Here is a 17431-nt window from a genome sequence, read left to right on the forward strand (position 1 = left end):
AAAAATTATTCACGTATAACTCTATAAATATTGTTTTATAAGAAAATAGAATATTTCCCTTAATATTTCTTTTATTTTCTTATTATATTCAAATAACCGTAATTTCGTTTTAAATGAAGATTTTTGACTTTTAAACTCATTTTGAATATGAATTATGTATTTTGTACTTGTATATTACGTTTTAGCCAGTTTTGAAATTTTTGAGAAAAAAATAACCAAAATACCCCTGTGTGGCGAAAATTTTATTTTGATTGTTTTTGATCTAAAATAGTAAATATTCTCTAAAAACTCGATATTTAACAATGATTGCTCACAGGAAAGGAAAGAAACTGATATGTAAGCCTTGCGGGGTTCCGGTTGGCATTCCGGATAATGAGTGTCAATCGGGACGTCGCGGCGATTGTCATGGGCCTGAGGGAGGTTCCGGGTCGTGACAAGATAGGAGACCAAAAAAGAAAGTTTTTCGCTGTAGTGAAATTGTGACCCAGAAACAGAAAGTTTCTCGCTGCAGCAAGAATGAATTTCGCTGCAGCGAGAAGCTACAGTGTCATTCTCGCTGCAGCGAAAATGCATTCTCGTTGGCGCAAGAAATAAGGCACCAATGAAAAATTTGCCTTTCTTTCCAAAGAAAAACCACCCTGCTGAAATGTCCAAACCAACATGAAACGCATGACAATTTTTCAAGTTTAACATGTCAAGTTTCACATGCATTACAACCATATACCATTACTCATTAATTTCTTATAGCACACATATTTATATATGTATAAATGTATACATATACCCATCATCATCATGCACACCATCACATCATCATCATCACCAGCTCATGCGCACTCCCTACTCGCACATGGCTGGGTCATCACCGGGTTATGCGCACTCCCTACTCACACATAGCGGAGTCAATATAATTACAGAACACTATATTTAAACATATATGTATATCAACATAATGCTACAGCATAGAGATCCATGATAACCACATCTCATAACATAAAATTGATTTGTCAAAGGCTTGTTCCCAAGTCACTTGTTTTAACAAAAGTTGTATAGAATCATTCAAATACTTTGTACAAAACGGTCATATTCCCAAAACAATTTTGATAGGCAGTCCACTCACCGATATATTGTTGAGCCTTTAGATGACTCCAATTTCCCTAATTGTCCAAATGGGATGATGGGGCTTCCTTGAAGCCTACCATCATATTAACATCACCATTATGTTAATTCACATACTATAAACCCTAAAAGCTATCTCTCAACTAGCTTTCAATTGTCACTTTAAATGGCTATCTATGTTCACTATCTTAATCATTATAAAATGAATGAACATACTCAACAATAAAACAGCTCATAATCCCAATTACTAGCCATTATTCATAGCTAAAAATCAAGCTTCGTTCATCACTCACCCTAGGGTTCCTTTGTAGTTGAATTCTCTTCCAATAGCTTCCACACAAATGGGGTAATTCTCTCTTTCTCTTCTAGAATGCCCAGCTAGTGAGAGAAAGTATGGAAATAAGATTTTTCAAGGGTTTTAAGGAGAGCGAGTGGAAGAATACAAGGGTTCTAGTCATAAGGGCACAAAGGTATGAAAACTAGAGCTAGAGAGAGAAAATCATGCAAGCTCCATATCAAGCTTCCATGGAGGTTGGAAGCAACGTGAAAGAGAAGAAGGAGGAAGAAGAAGAAGTTGCTGTAAGAAAGATATTTATAGCCAATCTTATCCATTCCACTTAAATTACCAAAATACCCCTCCACTAATTAACTTACTCTCCTCCAACTCTTTATGAAATCTTTTTACTCTTTTGACACTGGGACAAGGTCCATAATGGTCTAGACATACTCGGGTTTATGAAAACTTAAAATTTTAACCCAAGGTGAAAAATGACCATTTTAACCCTACCGTGAAAATCATCAAAATTTTTGTTTCTTTTTTATTTTACCCCTAATTTCATCATCCATTTATGCCTTAGGCCTACTTAGGCCATAATATTGTTTAAAATCTTACTTTTGTAGGCTTACTAAGGAAATGACGAAATTACCCCTGATCAGGGATATCGCGTATACTTCCCTTTACGAGTCTATAAAGGTCAAGGTCTCACAATTACACCCTTAACACAGTAAAGTGACCAGCTTTATTATATAGCTGTGAACAATTTTTAGAGTCAATTAAAATACATATCTCCTATGGATGACTCTTCATACAAATGTATTTTAATATCTCAATAGAATCTTGGTACCTTAATAACTAGATAATGAATGATTACTAAAACAAACTCTCTGTCTTATTATCAAAGTGTACTTTCATTACAAATAAATTTAATGAATTGAAGCATGAGAATATACTTGCTTTCAAAGGCACCATATTCTCAAAATTCCTAACACCGATATGTCATAAAATATGGCTCATATCTACTTATAACATTCCATATTTGTTCTCATAATTCATGACTAACCTTATAAATTTAGGAAACTAACTTTTCTCAAATTCACCATGCGTTGGCCAAAGACTTTATACAAGTTAATCAAGAATTAAGAACAAGTGAGATACATCCCCTTATATCACTTGGTTGATAAATCCTCTTTTGACCACTCATTCACCTTCGCATGCTTCACGGTATACCCAAAAACACCCTGTTAAGGCATCTGATTGCTTTCAGATCCTTAATGGTGAAGTCAAAGTATGTCATTCCCCATGCAAGATGACTTGATGTCTCAAGTTTGAGGACTACTTGCACGACTATCACTTGAGAACATATTCCATAGACACGTGAGTGAAATACCAAATGGAGTTTTCATAGCAAGTCATGTTCAGTGAACTTGTTCTTTAACAAGCACCTACATGTTATCCTCAAGTATCCCATATACTTCAATCTACAAAATCAATTGCTTACTTCCCAAGTAAAGAGGCTTAACATGTACTAGTCTTTGAGCATTGTCAATGCCCTATCTTGACAATTCAATGACTAAGAACAATTTTAGGATCATGGCTTTGATGCATAGTGATCTCATAATTATAACAACTTCACAATTCTCTTCCATAGGCTTCATCCAATTAGTACCTAATAACTACTTATTATTACACTAATATGAAGGAAAACCTTTATCACATATAGTTATGCGATTAAGTATGCATTAAATGACAATATATATTCCTTAACTAACCCAATTTGCTCAAGGGCATATACTAACAATCTTCCACCTGCACTTAAGTCAATTGCTTACATATCCAATATTGAACCCTTTCACTTAACAACTATGTCTCCATTAGGACAACTTAAATTGCAATATTTAGGAATATGTTAATTTATATGTTTGACAATCTCCATTGTCATAATCGAAATACTAATTTAGATCACAATAAGACCTTGAATCCATAATTATGGCTTTTGTTGTTACTTTAACAACTTGGATTCATTTATTGGTTCGTTATACCAATGATCCAAATATCTCTTCTTTTGTAGCCTAAACAAAAGATTTGTATCCAATTATAGATATAATCTTACAGTTAGCTCTTGTTTTGGAACTATTCTAATACAATTGCTCAATCATGACTTTATATCACTTTTAAGTTTTAGGATTCTCTTTATGTTAAACTCTTTTAACATGTCATCCTAAATTATTTTGTTGAGTCCTTTTTTAAGCTTTAACGCTTTAGTCCCATTTTGTTTTTCTTAGACCAGTAAATGTATCTTATACACTTTTAATAAGTAACTTATCTTCTTCCCACTAACCTTATAATTTGCACAACTATGTTTATCTTATTCCATATATTCAACTACTTTGAATTTATTGAATAAAGATTATTATCCAATCATCCATGTTGGATCATTTAGTAGACTCATCTTATATGAGTAGTGCATCAATATGCATCCTCCTAATGGCTTGTATTTAATGTATTCATCTCATGAATTATGCATCCTTATGCATCCCATTAAATGAATCTTTGTGCATAGGTTCTATCTATTGGATTTCATAATTTCATGACCCTTGACCTTTAAAATGTTATTAGCTCCCACCATTTTTATCATGTATAGAAATCTTGCCAAGTAAACTTATTTACTTTCTTTTGGGGTGTTATATCCACAACTTTTACATATACTTATATATTATAAGTTTTTCATCATCGGTTATGGGATGAAATCCTCTCAAAGGTTAGTTCATACGATTAACTGGGTTTGGAATGCTTTGTGAATCATTTCCTATGAATTCAATATGATAATCAATTGTTATTTAGTTCCAAGCAATCTTAATTTAGATATTTTATCTCAATAAGAATGCTCCTTTAAACAAAATGCTCCTTAACTAAATGTGTTCATAATCTTATTATGAATTCATTGAGTTAGGACTCAATTTTATCTAAGTCATCTCATTAATTTCCATTTTGATTCATAATCAAAAGAAAAATAATCTCACAATGATTTTATAATTATGACTTAGTATTGATTATCATATACGTAAGGTTATATTAAGGATAAATAATTTACAACAATTGCAAAAAAAATGAGATGTAATGTAAATATATAAATATATATAAGCTAAGCATCTCATGCTAGCAAATATTTCCTAATCATAAAATAAAATAAAATATTCAGCCATAGGCCTAAAACAAGAACATCTCTTCTTGGAAATCATGTCATGAAAACATTTAATGCTCTAAAAAATCTAATCTAAATCGACAAGCTTGATCACTATCAACTAAGGTTGTTCCTTTCATGATCCCATTGTTTACTACTTCTTGTCATTAGTTCCTCCAATATGTTATAAATATTAAAACCATTAATAAAACTCAAGGTATCATACATACCAAGTAGTGAAAAATAAATCATCATATAATTCATACCTGATGTGGAAGCTTCCTTTTGTTTCTTCATTTGATGGATTCAAGATAATCCTTGCAATTACAGCTTCAATGCCCTAGTTTCCCTCAAAAATGGCATTAGTCATTGTCTTTGTGCTTCTTCACTCCTCCAATAGGCTTCATACCTTTTGAAGTTCATGTCTTTTCACCATTGTCTTTCTTAGAAAATTTTCTTTTCTTATTTTTATTTTTCTTAGAAGAGACAAGATAAATTAAAGGCTTCTCCCTTGCAATAGTGTTCTCAGCCTATGTGAGTATATTCAATAAGCCTAAAAGGGTTACCTTAATCTTGTTCATGTTAAGGTTCAACACAAAACTGTGAATAGCTCTCAAGTAGCAAAGAAAGTACAAGGTCTATCCTCAAATCATGATCCATAACCAAACCCAATTGCTCAAGTCAAGTGATATATCTTATCATCTTAAGCACATGAGGCCTTCCTGGGCTTCGCTCAAACATCTTACATCAGAACAATTCCCTTGAAATGTCGAATCTCTAAGTGCAACTTTCCGTATCGAACATTTCTCTAAGGTTTAGAATAATAACCAAGGCATTCATAGCTTTATGTTGCTTTTGAAGATCTAGAGCCATACTAGCCAACATCACGCATGTGGCTGTATTGAGATCATCCATATAAACTTTATAGGCCTCATTTTCCTCATTTGTAGCATCATCACTAGGTTCCTTGGGAATAGGACCATCTAGGACATAAGCCTTTTTCTTTTGTTTCAAGACAATCTTGATATTGTGAAACCAATCAATGAAATTTGGACCTATCAACTTGTTTGCATCAAGTATGCTTTTAAGTGACAAACTATTCGCAATGATCGATTTATATCCTATATAAATAAACATATATAAACTTTAGTCATTAACACAAATTATGTAATCATAAAGACAAGGTTTTAGAATCTTATATGATTACTCTCAATATTTTATCAAAATAATATCCCTCTTATAATATTTCGAGAAATTTAACCTTTAAACTTCTTATTGAGCTAGGACTCCTTTCATCCCATCATGACCTTGAGTGACTCAACAAGCCATAATGAACCTAATTAGGTAGGTAACTTAGCTTACCGATTGTATCTTATACGACTCTTAGATCACTTAGGTGACAACTCTTTATCTAAATGTATAATATACATTTTGCCTAACTATACTTCTAATACTATGCGGTCATGTGTGACACATCCGAACAACATGGTACTAGTTGAGCAAGACCCACCAATAACTCAAACATACTCATGTAAAAGTTTGGCCTTAAGTAACTCAACAAGCCTCTAATTAAAAAAGCAGCCTAGTTATCTTGTTATATGGTGGAAGGTAACTTTTTGAGTCAATATATTAATAAGGGATTTTATTTATTAATTCATTAATTAAGGTGTCATTGATTTGACATTGTTGATATGCATAGCATTTATCACATTTCACATATATCATATATGTATATATTGAAAAATAAATCTATCACATGCCAACTACTAGGATGATTATGGACTTTACTAATTCTAATTTCCTCGAGCCATTAAGGAAATTAGTTGGTCACATTCCTAGGGGATTTTACAAACATCATCTTCAAGCTTTGCTTGTAATCTTCTTGAATCTCCATGGCGCCCTCGGATCTTCATCTTCAAGTTACAAAAATTTTTCTATCTAACTCTAGTTTTACACTTTAATGTAACTAATTGCATTCTATAATTAAGAAACCTCGAGTTACATTGGAGAAGAGTTAGGTGAGAAAAGAATTTTAGAACCTAGAGAAATTAAAAATAAGGCAAGGTGTGCAGACCCTATTTTAAAATAAATACCATGAAAAAAAATTTTAACCGTCCGTGACCTAATCTTCTAAGTTCTAAGTCCATAAACATCCTCATGCTTTACAATCACAATCAAAAGCATAGAAATAAGTGTAAACTCAGTATCACTTGGTGATCTTGTGCGTTATTTGAAAAAAACATCAACTAATTCACTTAAAGTGTTAGACTTAAATTATTTGGTATTATTATATTTCAATTTAGTGTTTAAGAAATTCCCATTTTTAAAGCACTGAAAGTAAACCTTTTACTTCTTATTTCGTATTAGAAATTCATTGAAATAAAAATTTCCTTTTTAAGACTTTCCATTTTAATTCTTTCCATAATTAAAACTCCTTTTAATTTTGGAAACCTCTTTATTTTAGGTAAACTTCCTAAAATATATCTAAGACAACATTTTAATTTCTAACATTTAGAACATGGATTAGTTTCCTAAATTGTACCTTGTTCAAGTTACCTAAATTGTGACATAACAAATTCCAGAAACTTCTAGTTAAACCAAAATTTTAAGGAAAGTTCAATGTTATCACATAACTTTAGGAATTTCTTTTAAAGTAGGAAACTATTTCCTATGAATTTCTCAAATTAAAATGCAATCCTTAATTTTAGGAATTTATTTTCATGTGGGAAACAATTTCTTATTCTTTATGAATCACCCAAAATTAAAATAAATGGCATTTAAGTGCTCTTAAAACTCCATCAATCATGAGCCAAACTTATGAAAAAGCTGCTAAAAATTTCCAACAAGTGTGTTTAACGATTAAACACAAATTCATGAAGAATTAAGCCACCACAGTCGATCATAGCTACCCAAAATTTTTTATATTGAATCTTTGTTGTTTTGGAACTTGAAAATATGATTTTTTATAAAACTTTTTCATATTAAATCAAGTCTGGTCGAAATGTGCAGTAATTTAATTTGATAAACCTAATTTTTAATAATTAAAAACTGCTCATAACATTTACCCAATGTTAGTAAAATAATTGGCACACTAGTCTCCAAAACACCTCAAAACTATTCGATTTTAACTTGGCTTTGCAAGCCTTTTAATCCATTCATTAATTCTACAACTAAACATGATTTTAAACCTTTTAAAACATGTTTGAATGAATTAATTACATGCTGCTCAGATTTTAATTAAAATAGAAAAACGGATTTTAAAGAAGCCTTGAAAATCGATATATACCAAATCATCACACAAATCAATTCTATTGATTATTAGCAAGAATCAAGCATGCAAATTACATGAAAACATCAAACAAAGGCTATTGGGATTCGACCTCATGCTCAAACATGAAATTAATCAAGAAATTAAAAATATAACGTAGCAAAAAAAGAAACTGATATTTAATAAAAGAAATAGCCAAATCCTATAGGATCAATGTTTACATTTTTCATGTAATTTTCAAATTAATTGCAAACACTCATAAGTTTAAGAGTTACATACGTTGCTCTAAATATCGAAATCAAGAGGCAATTAAATCCAAAAGGCTTGTGATGAAGCAAGAAACCCGAAAAGAGAATAAGACGGTTTAAAATCCTACAACTGAAACTGTGAGACCCCAACCTCTATAGGCTTGTAACCAAGCATAAATGTAATAATACGAGCCAATGGTAGTTTCATCATTTTCTCTAATAAGCTCCCAAAGTAAGTTTTAAACAATATTATGGGCTAAGTAGGCCTAAGGTATAAATGGATGGTGAAATTAGAGGTAAAATGGAAAGGAAACCAAAATTTTGAAGATTTTCACGATAGGGGCAAAATGGTCATTTTTCACCTCGGGTTAAAATTTTAAGTTTTTATAATCCTGAACATGTCTAGACCATTATGGATATTGTCCTAGTGTTAAAAGAGCAAAAAGATTGCATAAAAGATTGGAGGAGAATAAGTAAATTGGTGGAGGGGTAAATTGGTAATTTTAAGGGAATGGATAAAATTGGCCTATAAATATCTTGAAATTCTAGTAGCTTCTTGAAATTTCCAGCAGCTGTCTTCTTCTTCCCTTTTCCTCTCTCACGTTTCTTCAATTCTTCCATAGGAGTTTTTTTCAAGCTTCCATAACTTTCTCTCTCTAGCTCCAATTTTCATGCTTTTGGTGTATTCTTCCATAAACCCTTATGCTCTTTCATCCTCTCACTTTAAAACCCTTCAAAAATCTAGTTTTCATACTTTCTCTCACTAGTTGGACATTATAGAGAGAGAAAGAGAGAATTACACCATTTATTTGAAAGCTATTGGGAGAGAATTTGACTACAAAGGAGCCCTAGGGTAAGTGATTAACTAAGCTCAATTTTTAGCTGCAGAAAATGGCTAATAATTGAGATTTATGAGCTGTTTTGTTGTTGACTATGTTCATTACTTTTTAGTGATTAAGATAGTGAACATAGATAGCCATTTAATGTGGCAATTGGAAGCTAGTTAAGAGATAACTTTTAAGGTTCATAGTGTGTAAATTAACCTATTACTTATGCTAATGTGATCCTAGGTTCTAAGGAAGCCCCATCATCTCATTTGGACAATTAGGGGAATTAAAGTCATCTAAAGGCTCTACAATCAATTGGTGAGTGGATTGCCTTCAAAACTTTTTTTGGGAAAAATAATGTATTTGGCACCCATTTGAATGAATTATCAAGTTTTTCTAAAGACAAGTGCCTTGGGAACAAGCTTTTGCAAAATGGTTTTATGTGGTGATATGTGATTGCTATGGATTCATGCACTATTGTAGTATGATGATATATAAATGTGTGTGTTGTGCATGATGAATGATATTGTGTATAATGACTGTAACCGTGTGTGTGCACGATGTGGGGGGATGCACATGTCGGTGATGATGGTGGCATGAGAGGTGGATGATGATAGTGCCCGTGTGCACGATGTAGGGGGATGTACATGATGGCACTGATTGTGCACGATGTGGGGGGATGCACACGATGGTGTTGGTTATGTGCACGATGTGGGGGGATGTACATGAGCCGGGTGTGTTTATGATGATGTTGATGTTTATCTATGTAATTATGCATATCTAGACTTATGAAATGAAAACTTATGAATGTGATATATGATTGACATATATGAGAAATTTGATACATTGCACTTTGGGAATTTTCATGTGTTGTATGTTGATTTTGTTCGTTTAGCAGGATGGCCTTTTTGTTGGGTGAGGGGAAACTTTTCTCTTGTTGTTCTATTTTCGCTGCAGTGAAATTCATTCTCGCTGCAGCGAGAAACTCTCAGGTTTGAGAACCTTCACCAGAACTGGTTCTCATTACAGTGAGAATGTATTGCGCTGCAACGAGATAGTCACCGTAGCCTTTCGCTGCAGCAAAAAAGGAATCTTGCTGTAGCGAAAAACTCTCTGTTTCATCAGCTGAATTTCACTGCAGCGAGAAAGAATTTTGCTGTAGTGAGAAACCTTCTGTTTTTGGGTTACAAGTTCGCTACAGCGAGAAAGAATCTCGCTGCAGCAAAAAACCTTCTGTTTTGGTCTCCTATCTTGTCCAATTGCTACCTTATCTTTCACTACTTTGCTACCATATCAGAGCATGGACTTCCAACATTAAGGATTAGATGAGTTAAGTTAAAATGGGGAGGTTTAGTGAGAAACCCTCGGCCAATTGAGAAACCCTCATTCGGCTAATCACTAAATCCCAACGTCGCTGCAGTGAAGATTCGTTGTCATATTTGACTTGCTTGTGTAATATCGAAGCTTTCATTCTTCAAATGGTTCGTTATGTATGGGTCCATGATTTTCAAATGATTAGTCATTTAAGGGCTTGATGAGGGGTTTTTAATATTAATGGAACTAAATTGCATTGTTTTGAAACAAGTGCATCATGATTTTAAATTCTCCTTTGTTGTTGTTGCTTGTTCCCTTCCTTGTTCACTCACTGGGTTTATACTCACTATTTTCAACTTCATGTTTTTAGATCATGAGGCAGTCGGTAACTAGGACGAGGTGTCCTTGTAGACTTATATCCATCTTTTGAGTGGGTGTCTCGACATTCAGTAGTTGTACATTCGTCCGAGTCCCTCCGCTGGAAGTCAAGTCTTCTTTTTGAGATGTATAGGCGAACTTAATGTACATTATTGGAATACATGTTGTAGACAATGTATGCATATAATAAATGAGAAATGCCAATACGAGTTGGCAATGTCTATTACTATTTTGATTCTAAGTTTTGAAAAAAAATGACTTAGCAGTTTATGATGGAATGATGAACACGTCGGACTATTAGGCTTGCTTGGGCTTAGTGGACTGCGTCCATTGGGCCCATGCACCGGTCATGGCCCGAAATTTGGGTCGTGACAGAAACCTTTGCTCCTTCACCTTTAGGATTTGTCAAATCTTCAGCCACCCAAGTGTTTGGCCTCCAACATTAATCCACACAATGACCAAATAAGACCTTATCAAAGTTAGGATTTTACTTGTGCTAGCAAGTTTTGTTTCTTAAACAAAAAAACCAAATTTTTTTTGTCGAATCTTTTTTCTGTTAGACAAAGAAAAATATTTTTCTTTTTTTATTTTTATGAAACAGCTAAGAAGTGGCTGAAGGATTAAAGTTTTAGTTGGCTAACATAATATATTTATATAGCCAAACTAAGTTGTAACCCTAGATACAACAGTTGTATTTTAATTTAATTAAGTCCTTGTGAACTTAATTAATTTTTCACTTTATTTTGGTCTATTCCAGTTAAGTCCAACTTAATTGATTATCCTTTTTTAGTCTCAATCATGTCACTTAATGTGTGTGGCCTATTAGGCTTCAAACATGTTGGCAATAAATATAAATCCTAATCAAATATCAATTTGATAATTAATTTATATTTATAAATCATAAGCGGCACTAGCAATATATCATAGCCACCCAAATGATAAAGAGTCAGTTAAAGAATTTGACAAAGCTCTTCAGTGATAAGCCTCTCAGTGCAATACAGTTCTTTTATCAAATATCCCAAATATGTCATAAGGCATGGCTCAATGTCTACTTATAACATTGCATAGTTTTCATATCATGACTAACCTTATGAATTTAGAAAACTAACTTTCCTTAAATTCAACATGCTTTGGCCAAAGACTTTATACAAGTTAATCAAGAATTAAGAACAAGTGAGATACATCCCCTTATATCACTTGGAGTGATGAATCCTCTGTTGGCCACTCATTCACCTTCTCATGCTTCATGGAATACCCAAAAAGATCCTGTTTAGGCATCTGGTCACCTTTAGACTAGTAAAGGTGAAATCAAAGTATGTCATTCCCCATACAAGATGACTTGGTATCTCAAGTTTGAGGGCTTGTTGCATGACTATCACATGAGAATATATTCCATAGACACATGAGTGAAATACCAAATGGAGTTCTTATAACAGGTCATGTTCAGTGAACTTGTTTTTTAAGAAGCACCCACATGTTATCATCAAGTATCCCGTAAACTTCAATCTATGAGATCGATTGCTTACTTCCCAAGTAAAGAGGCTTAACATGTATCAGTCTTTGAGAATTATCAATACCTTGTCTTGACAATACAATGACCAGGAACAATTTTAGGAACATGGCTTTGATGCATCGTGATCTCATAATTGTAACAACTTTACAATTCTCTTACAAAGCCTTTATGTTTCGTTGGCTTCATCCAATTACTACTTAATAACTCATTATTATTACATAACATGAAAGAAAACCTTTGTCATATATAGTTATGTGATTAAGTATGCATTAAATGACAATATATATTCCTTGACCAATCCAATTTGCCTAAAGGCATTTACTAACAAGGATAACAACAACAATGGCAATAATGCCATTAATCTAGTTCCTGAAGAAAATAAAGTACTTCGAGATTATATTGTTCCTCTTTAGCAAGGTTTGCACCAAAGTATTAAAAGAGCTTCCATCAATGAAAATAATTTGAAATTAACCCAGCTTACATTCAGATGATTCAGTCTTCAGTTCAGTTTGGTGGGTTACCTAGTGATGATCCTAATTCTCATTTGATGAATTTCTTGAAAATTTACAATACTTTCAAATATAATTGAGTAACTGATGATGTTATTATATTAAGATTGTTTTCATTTTCTTTAAGGGATAAAGCAAAGAGTTGGCTCAATTCATTGTCCAATAGGTTTATTACTACATCGGAGGACTTGGCTCAAAAGTTTCTGGCAAAATTTTTTTTGCCTACCAATACTGCAAAAATGAGGAACGATATAACCTCATTCAAACAATTTGAAGGTGAATCCTTGTATAAAGCTTGGGAGAGATTTAAGGAACTACTTAGAAAATGCCCACATCATTGAATTCCTAATTGGTTCTACAATGGGCTGGTTGGTTCAATAAAAACCATAATTGATGTTGGTGGTGGTAGGGCATTAATGGATAAGAATGTTATAGATGCTTATAATCTTTTGGAAGATATGGTCTCAGATAATTACCAATGGCCCTCAGAAAGGTCTAGTCCGAGAAAAGCTATCAGAGCCTATGAAATTGATGCACTTAATGCCTTAAACTGCATAAGTGCACTCTCCAAGAAGTGTGACACACTAGGAGTTCATGCTGTTCAAAATTCATTTATAATCTGTAAGATGTGTGGAGATGGCCATTCAAGTAATCAATTTCCATACAATTCTGAATCATTCCAATTTATTGGAAACTTCAAAAGGCAGCAAAAAAATCCATATTCCAAACATAAAATCTTGGTTGGAGAAACCACCCAAAATTTTCACGGAATAATAACCCAGGGCCTTCAAATCAAAACCTATCATGCCTCATAGTTTTCAACAACAAGCTAGACCACCATTTCTTGAAAAAAAGCCCCAAGTGGAAAAATTTCTCATGTAATATATATCAAAGAATGATGCTATAATTCAAAGTTACAGAGCCTCTTTAAGAAATCTTGAGACCCAAATAGGTGAGCTCGTAAATTCCATCAATAATAAACCCCAAGGTGACTTACCAAGTGACACACAAATCAATCCCAAAGGTACAAAACAATGCAATGCAATTATCCTTAGGTGTGGGAAAGAAGTTGAAAGGGTAAAGGAAAAATCAATTGAAGCTTCAAAAGTGCATGTGGATGATGAAAAGGTAATTGTTTAGAAAAAAGTTGAAGTTGAAAAAAATGATGCCAAGAAAGCTAAAAATCAAGTGAAGTCTCAAGCAAATTATCTTCCACCACCATTCCCACAAAGGTTGCAAAAGCAAAAGCTAGATAAGCAGTTTGAGAAATTTCTCAATATCTTTAAGAAGCTCCACATAAATATTCCTTTTGTTGAAGCTTTGGAAAACATGCCAAGCTATGTTAAGTTTCTAAAAGACATCCTAACCAAAAAGAGGAAGTTGGAAGACTTTGAAATAGTTACACTTACTGAGGAGTGCAGTGTTATACTTTAAAACAAGCTTCCACCAAAGCTTAAGGATTTAAGGAGTTTTTCTATCCCTTGCACTATTGGTGGATTTAAATTTTCTAAAGCTTTGTGTGATTTAGGGCTAGTGTTTCAATTATACCTTAGTCAATTGCTAAGAAAATTAGACTTGATGAGATACAACCTACAACAGTTTCTTTGCAATTAATTGATAGAACAATTAGGTATCCTGTTGGGATTATTAAGGATGTGTTGGTTAAAGTCGGGCATCTTTACATTATAGTGGACTTCACTGTGCTTGAGATGGAAGAGAATGTGGAAATTCCTTTAATTTTGGGATGACCATTCTTGGCTACTGTAGGCGCAATCATTAACGTGAAGGGAGGCAAGAGAACTTTTAAAGTTGGAGAGGAAGTAGTCGAGTTTAATATTTTCAATGCAAGCAAACATCCTAGCTCTACAGATTGTTGCTATAGAGTGGGGTTAGTTGATCAAGGCAAAGGTGAACTCATTTCTCCACCTACAAATGAGCAAGCACCAATCTTTGAGTTTAAGCCACCATATTCATATATTAATCCTAAGCAATCATCGAAAAGGAATCCTCCACCACCATTTAATTGTCCTTTTGAGGCTAAACAGCAAGTAGTGTTACTTACTCGATCATACTCCAAGCTTTTTCCATGGAAACACAAAGAAAGATGGTTGGGTCCTTTCAATGTGGTCAAAATTTATCCTTGTGGAACATTTGAGATTGACAGTGAGGATATGGGCACATTCATGGTTAATGGGCTTAGCCTCAAGCAATATTTTGAGGATGAAGAACTATAAAGAGGGTGCTGTAGTTAAGCAAGTAACTATAAAACAAGCGCTTCTTGGGAGGCAACCCAAGCTTTCTAAACTAATTATTTACTTACTTTAATTTATTTTCTTTTCTTCATTTATTGTTTATTATCATTGATTGCTGGTTTTTTTTCTTTTTTCTTGCAAGTGTCTTCCCCTAAAAAAATTTTTAAAAAAAAACATTGAGGTCAATGTTTAGTTTTAGGTTTAGGGGGGTGTCTTTATATTTAAACGGTGAGGAAAAATCGATAGCCATTTTAGATAGGCAAGTGAAGAAACTACGCTCCAAAGAGGTAGCCTCGGTCAAGATGTAACAGTGTAATCACTTGAGTGAGGAAGTGACTTGAGAAGTCCAGGATGACATGAAAGCGAAATACCCACATTTATTCAATGAAGGTTAATACGTTTCTTAAATTTAAGGAAGAATTTTCCTATAGGGGAAAAAACGTGACACCCCACACCTTAGGTGTAGATTAGTTAAGTGAAATCCTATTTAGTGAGCAAATTTAAATTATTAACACTATGTTTTTGTTACAGGTACATGTAAAAAATTTTTTTTTTTTAAAAAAAAGGCTCGAGGCAGCGGCCTAAAAAAAAAAAAAAAAAGCCATCGGGGCCATGGCCTAGCAGCCTTTGATGACATGGGTTACAGCTCCCACATGAGGTAGGTCACGCTCCCCCCCTAAAAGTGGGCTGCCAACCACTACCCACTACCTTCCACTAGGTTATCAACATTGGGCAGCCCACAACCCCATAAACCCCTTTGTTGTGGGTTCCCATGAATGGGCAATCCACTCCCCTTAACCTTTTCCCCCCTTCTTAATATGGGCTGCCAACAAATGGCAGTCCATTACCTAATAAGACCCCCTCTTTTCTTTTCAATTATTTTTATTTATTTATTTATTTCTCTACATTAATCTTTATTTATTTTCTTTTTATAGTAAAAAAAATTTCCTCGTACAAGTGACAATGAGGATGATAAAAACGAGGAGGAGGGCTAGCGCTTCACCAGATTCATCCAATCATCAAGGGAGTACTCTTTGACTTTCTTTTATTTCTTTATTTTGTTAGTCCTCGAGTAGGCCTAATGGGCTATGCCTATTGAGCCCATGTGCTGATCATGGTTCAATATTTGGGCTGTAACAAAGTTGGTATCAGAGCCCTAGATTGTCTAAGTCCTAGGAGTTTTTTTTTGTGTCCAACAAAGTGTCAAGTCTTTACGTGGAAACTTCGGTTGTTATTTGTGAATCACGACACATTTTACAAATAAGAGACAACATAAATTCCTTATTCTAGAAAATTCTCCCTTATGTATGATTATAAAGTGTGTTTATTGATGAGTGTTTGCTCTTGTCTTGATAAGGATGCCACCTAAGACACAAGCCACCTTAAGAGGGATAGGGGAGTAGGATGCTCCAAGTGAAATGACAGGTAGGTCATAGGCTTCCACCTTTAAGGGGCGAGGTAGACATGGTAGGGCCACTAGGTTAATGAGGGCAGATACATTTGTGAGTATACATGCAAAGGGATAGATTCTAGGTGATGAGGATAGATAGCCAACTAGGGGCTTTACCGTCGAAGACCTAACTGCGAGTCTACAAGGAATTAATAGGGTCGTGGAGATGATAGTGTGAAACCTAGACCTTTATAGACGTGTAGTGGAGGTAGACATGGTGACATGGATTAGGGGTAATTTTGTCATTTTCTTGGTGAGCTCCTAGAAGTGGGTTTTTCTAACATTATTAAAGTCTAAGTAGGCCTAAGGAATAAATGAATGAGGTATATAGTAATGAAATAAATGAAGAAAACTGAAATAATGATGATTTCCACAATAAGGGTAAAATGGTCATTTTAGACCTCGAGTCTAAATTTTTAAGTTTTCATGAACTCGAGTACCTCTAATCTATTGTGGACCTTTTCTTAGTGTTAAAAGAGTAAAAAGTTTGAGCCAAAAGGAAGAAGAAGGCAAAGTCAACTATGCAACGGCATTTTTGTAAATAAGCAAAACTTTAGTCAATTATAGGATAAATATCAAAATTTTCTAGCACTTTCTCCTCACTTCTAACAACTTCTCCTTCTTTTTCCCATCTTTCTTTCTCACTAAACGTTTTCCATCTTCTATGGAAGTCATCCCTTGATGCCTTCATAAGTTTCTCAAAATAACTTCAATTCTCATGCTTTGGTACATTTTTTCGTAAGATTCCTTGTGCTCTTTCACTTCTACACCTCAAGAACCCTCAAAAGTCTTTCCTCAATACCTTCTCTCACTAGCTGAATGTTTTAGAGAGAAAGAGAGACTTTCCATAATAGTTTAACAAACTCTTGGAAAGGAATTCAACTACAAAACCACTAAGGTGAGTAGTGAGTTAGTTTGATTTTAAGTTGCTGATGATGGCCAATAATTAGAGTTGTGGGTTGTTTATTTATTCTTAGTGTGACTAGAGTGGTGTAAACTAATGATTAGTGAAATGGTAATTGGAAGCTAGTTAGGAATAACTAGTAAAACTTGATTTAGGAAACAACTTTTGGAATAGTATTCATGTAAATT

At 33.8% G+C, this 17431-nt stretch overlaps 1 non-coding gene across 1 annotated transcript; it reads right to left on the minus strand.

The window, feature by feature from the left end:
• Nucleotides 1-12873: 12873 nt before the first annotated feature.
• Nucleotides 12874-12980, minus strand: LOC148763102 (small nucleolar RNA R71). The gene has a single exon (XR_016026103.1). It is a non-coding gene; the product is annotated as a small nucleolar RNA R71 (small nucleolar RNA).
• Nucleotides 12981-17431: the final 4451 nt, after the last annotated feature.

Source organism: Theobroma cacao, chromosome 4, assembly GCF_053813885.1.
Source record: "Theobroma cacao isolate CCN51 chromosome 4, ASM5381388v1, whole genome shotgun sequence".
NCBI lineage: Eukaryota > Viridiplantae > Streptophyta > Magnoliopsida > Malvales > Malvaceae > Theobroma > Theobroma cacao.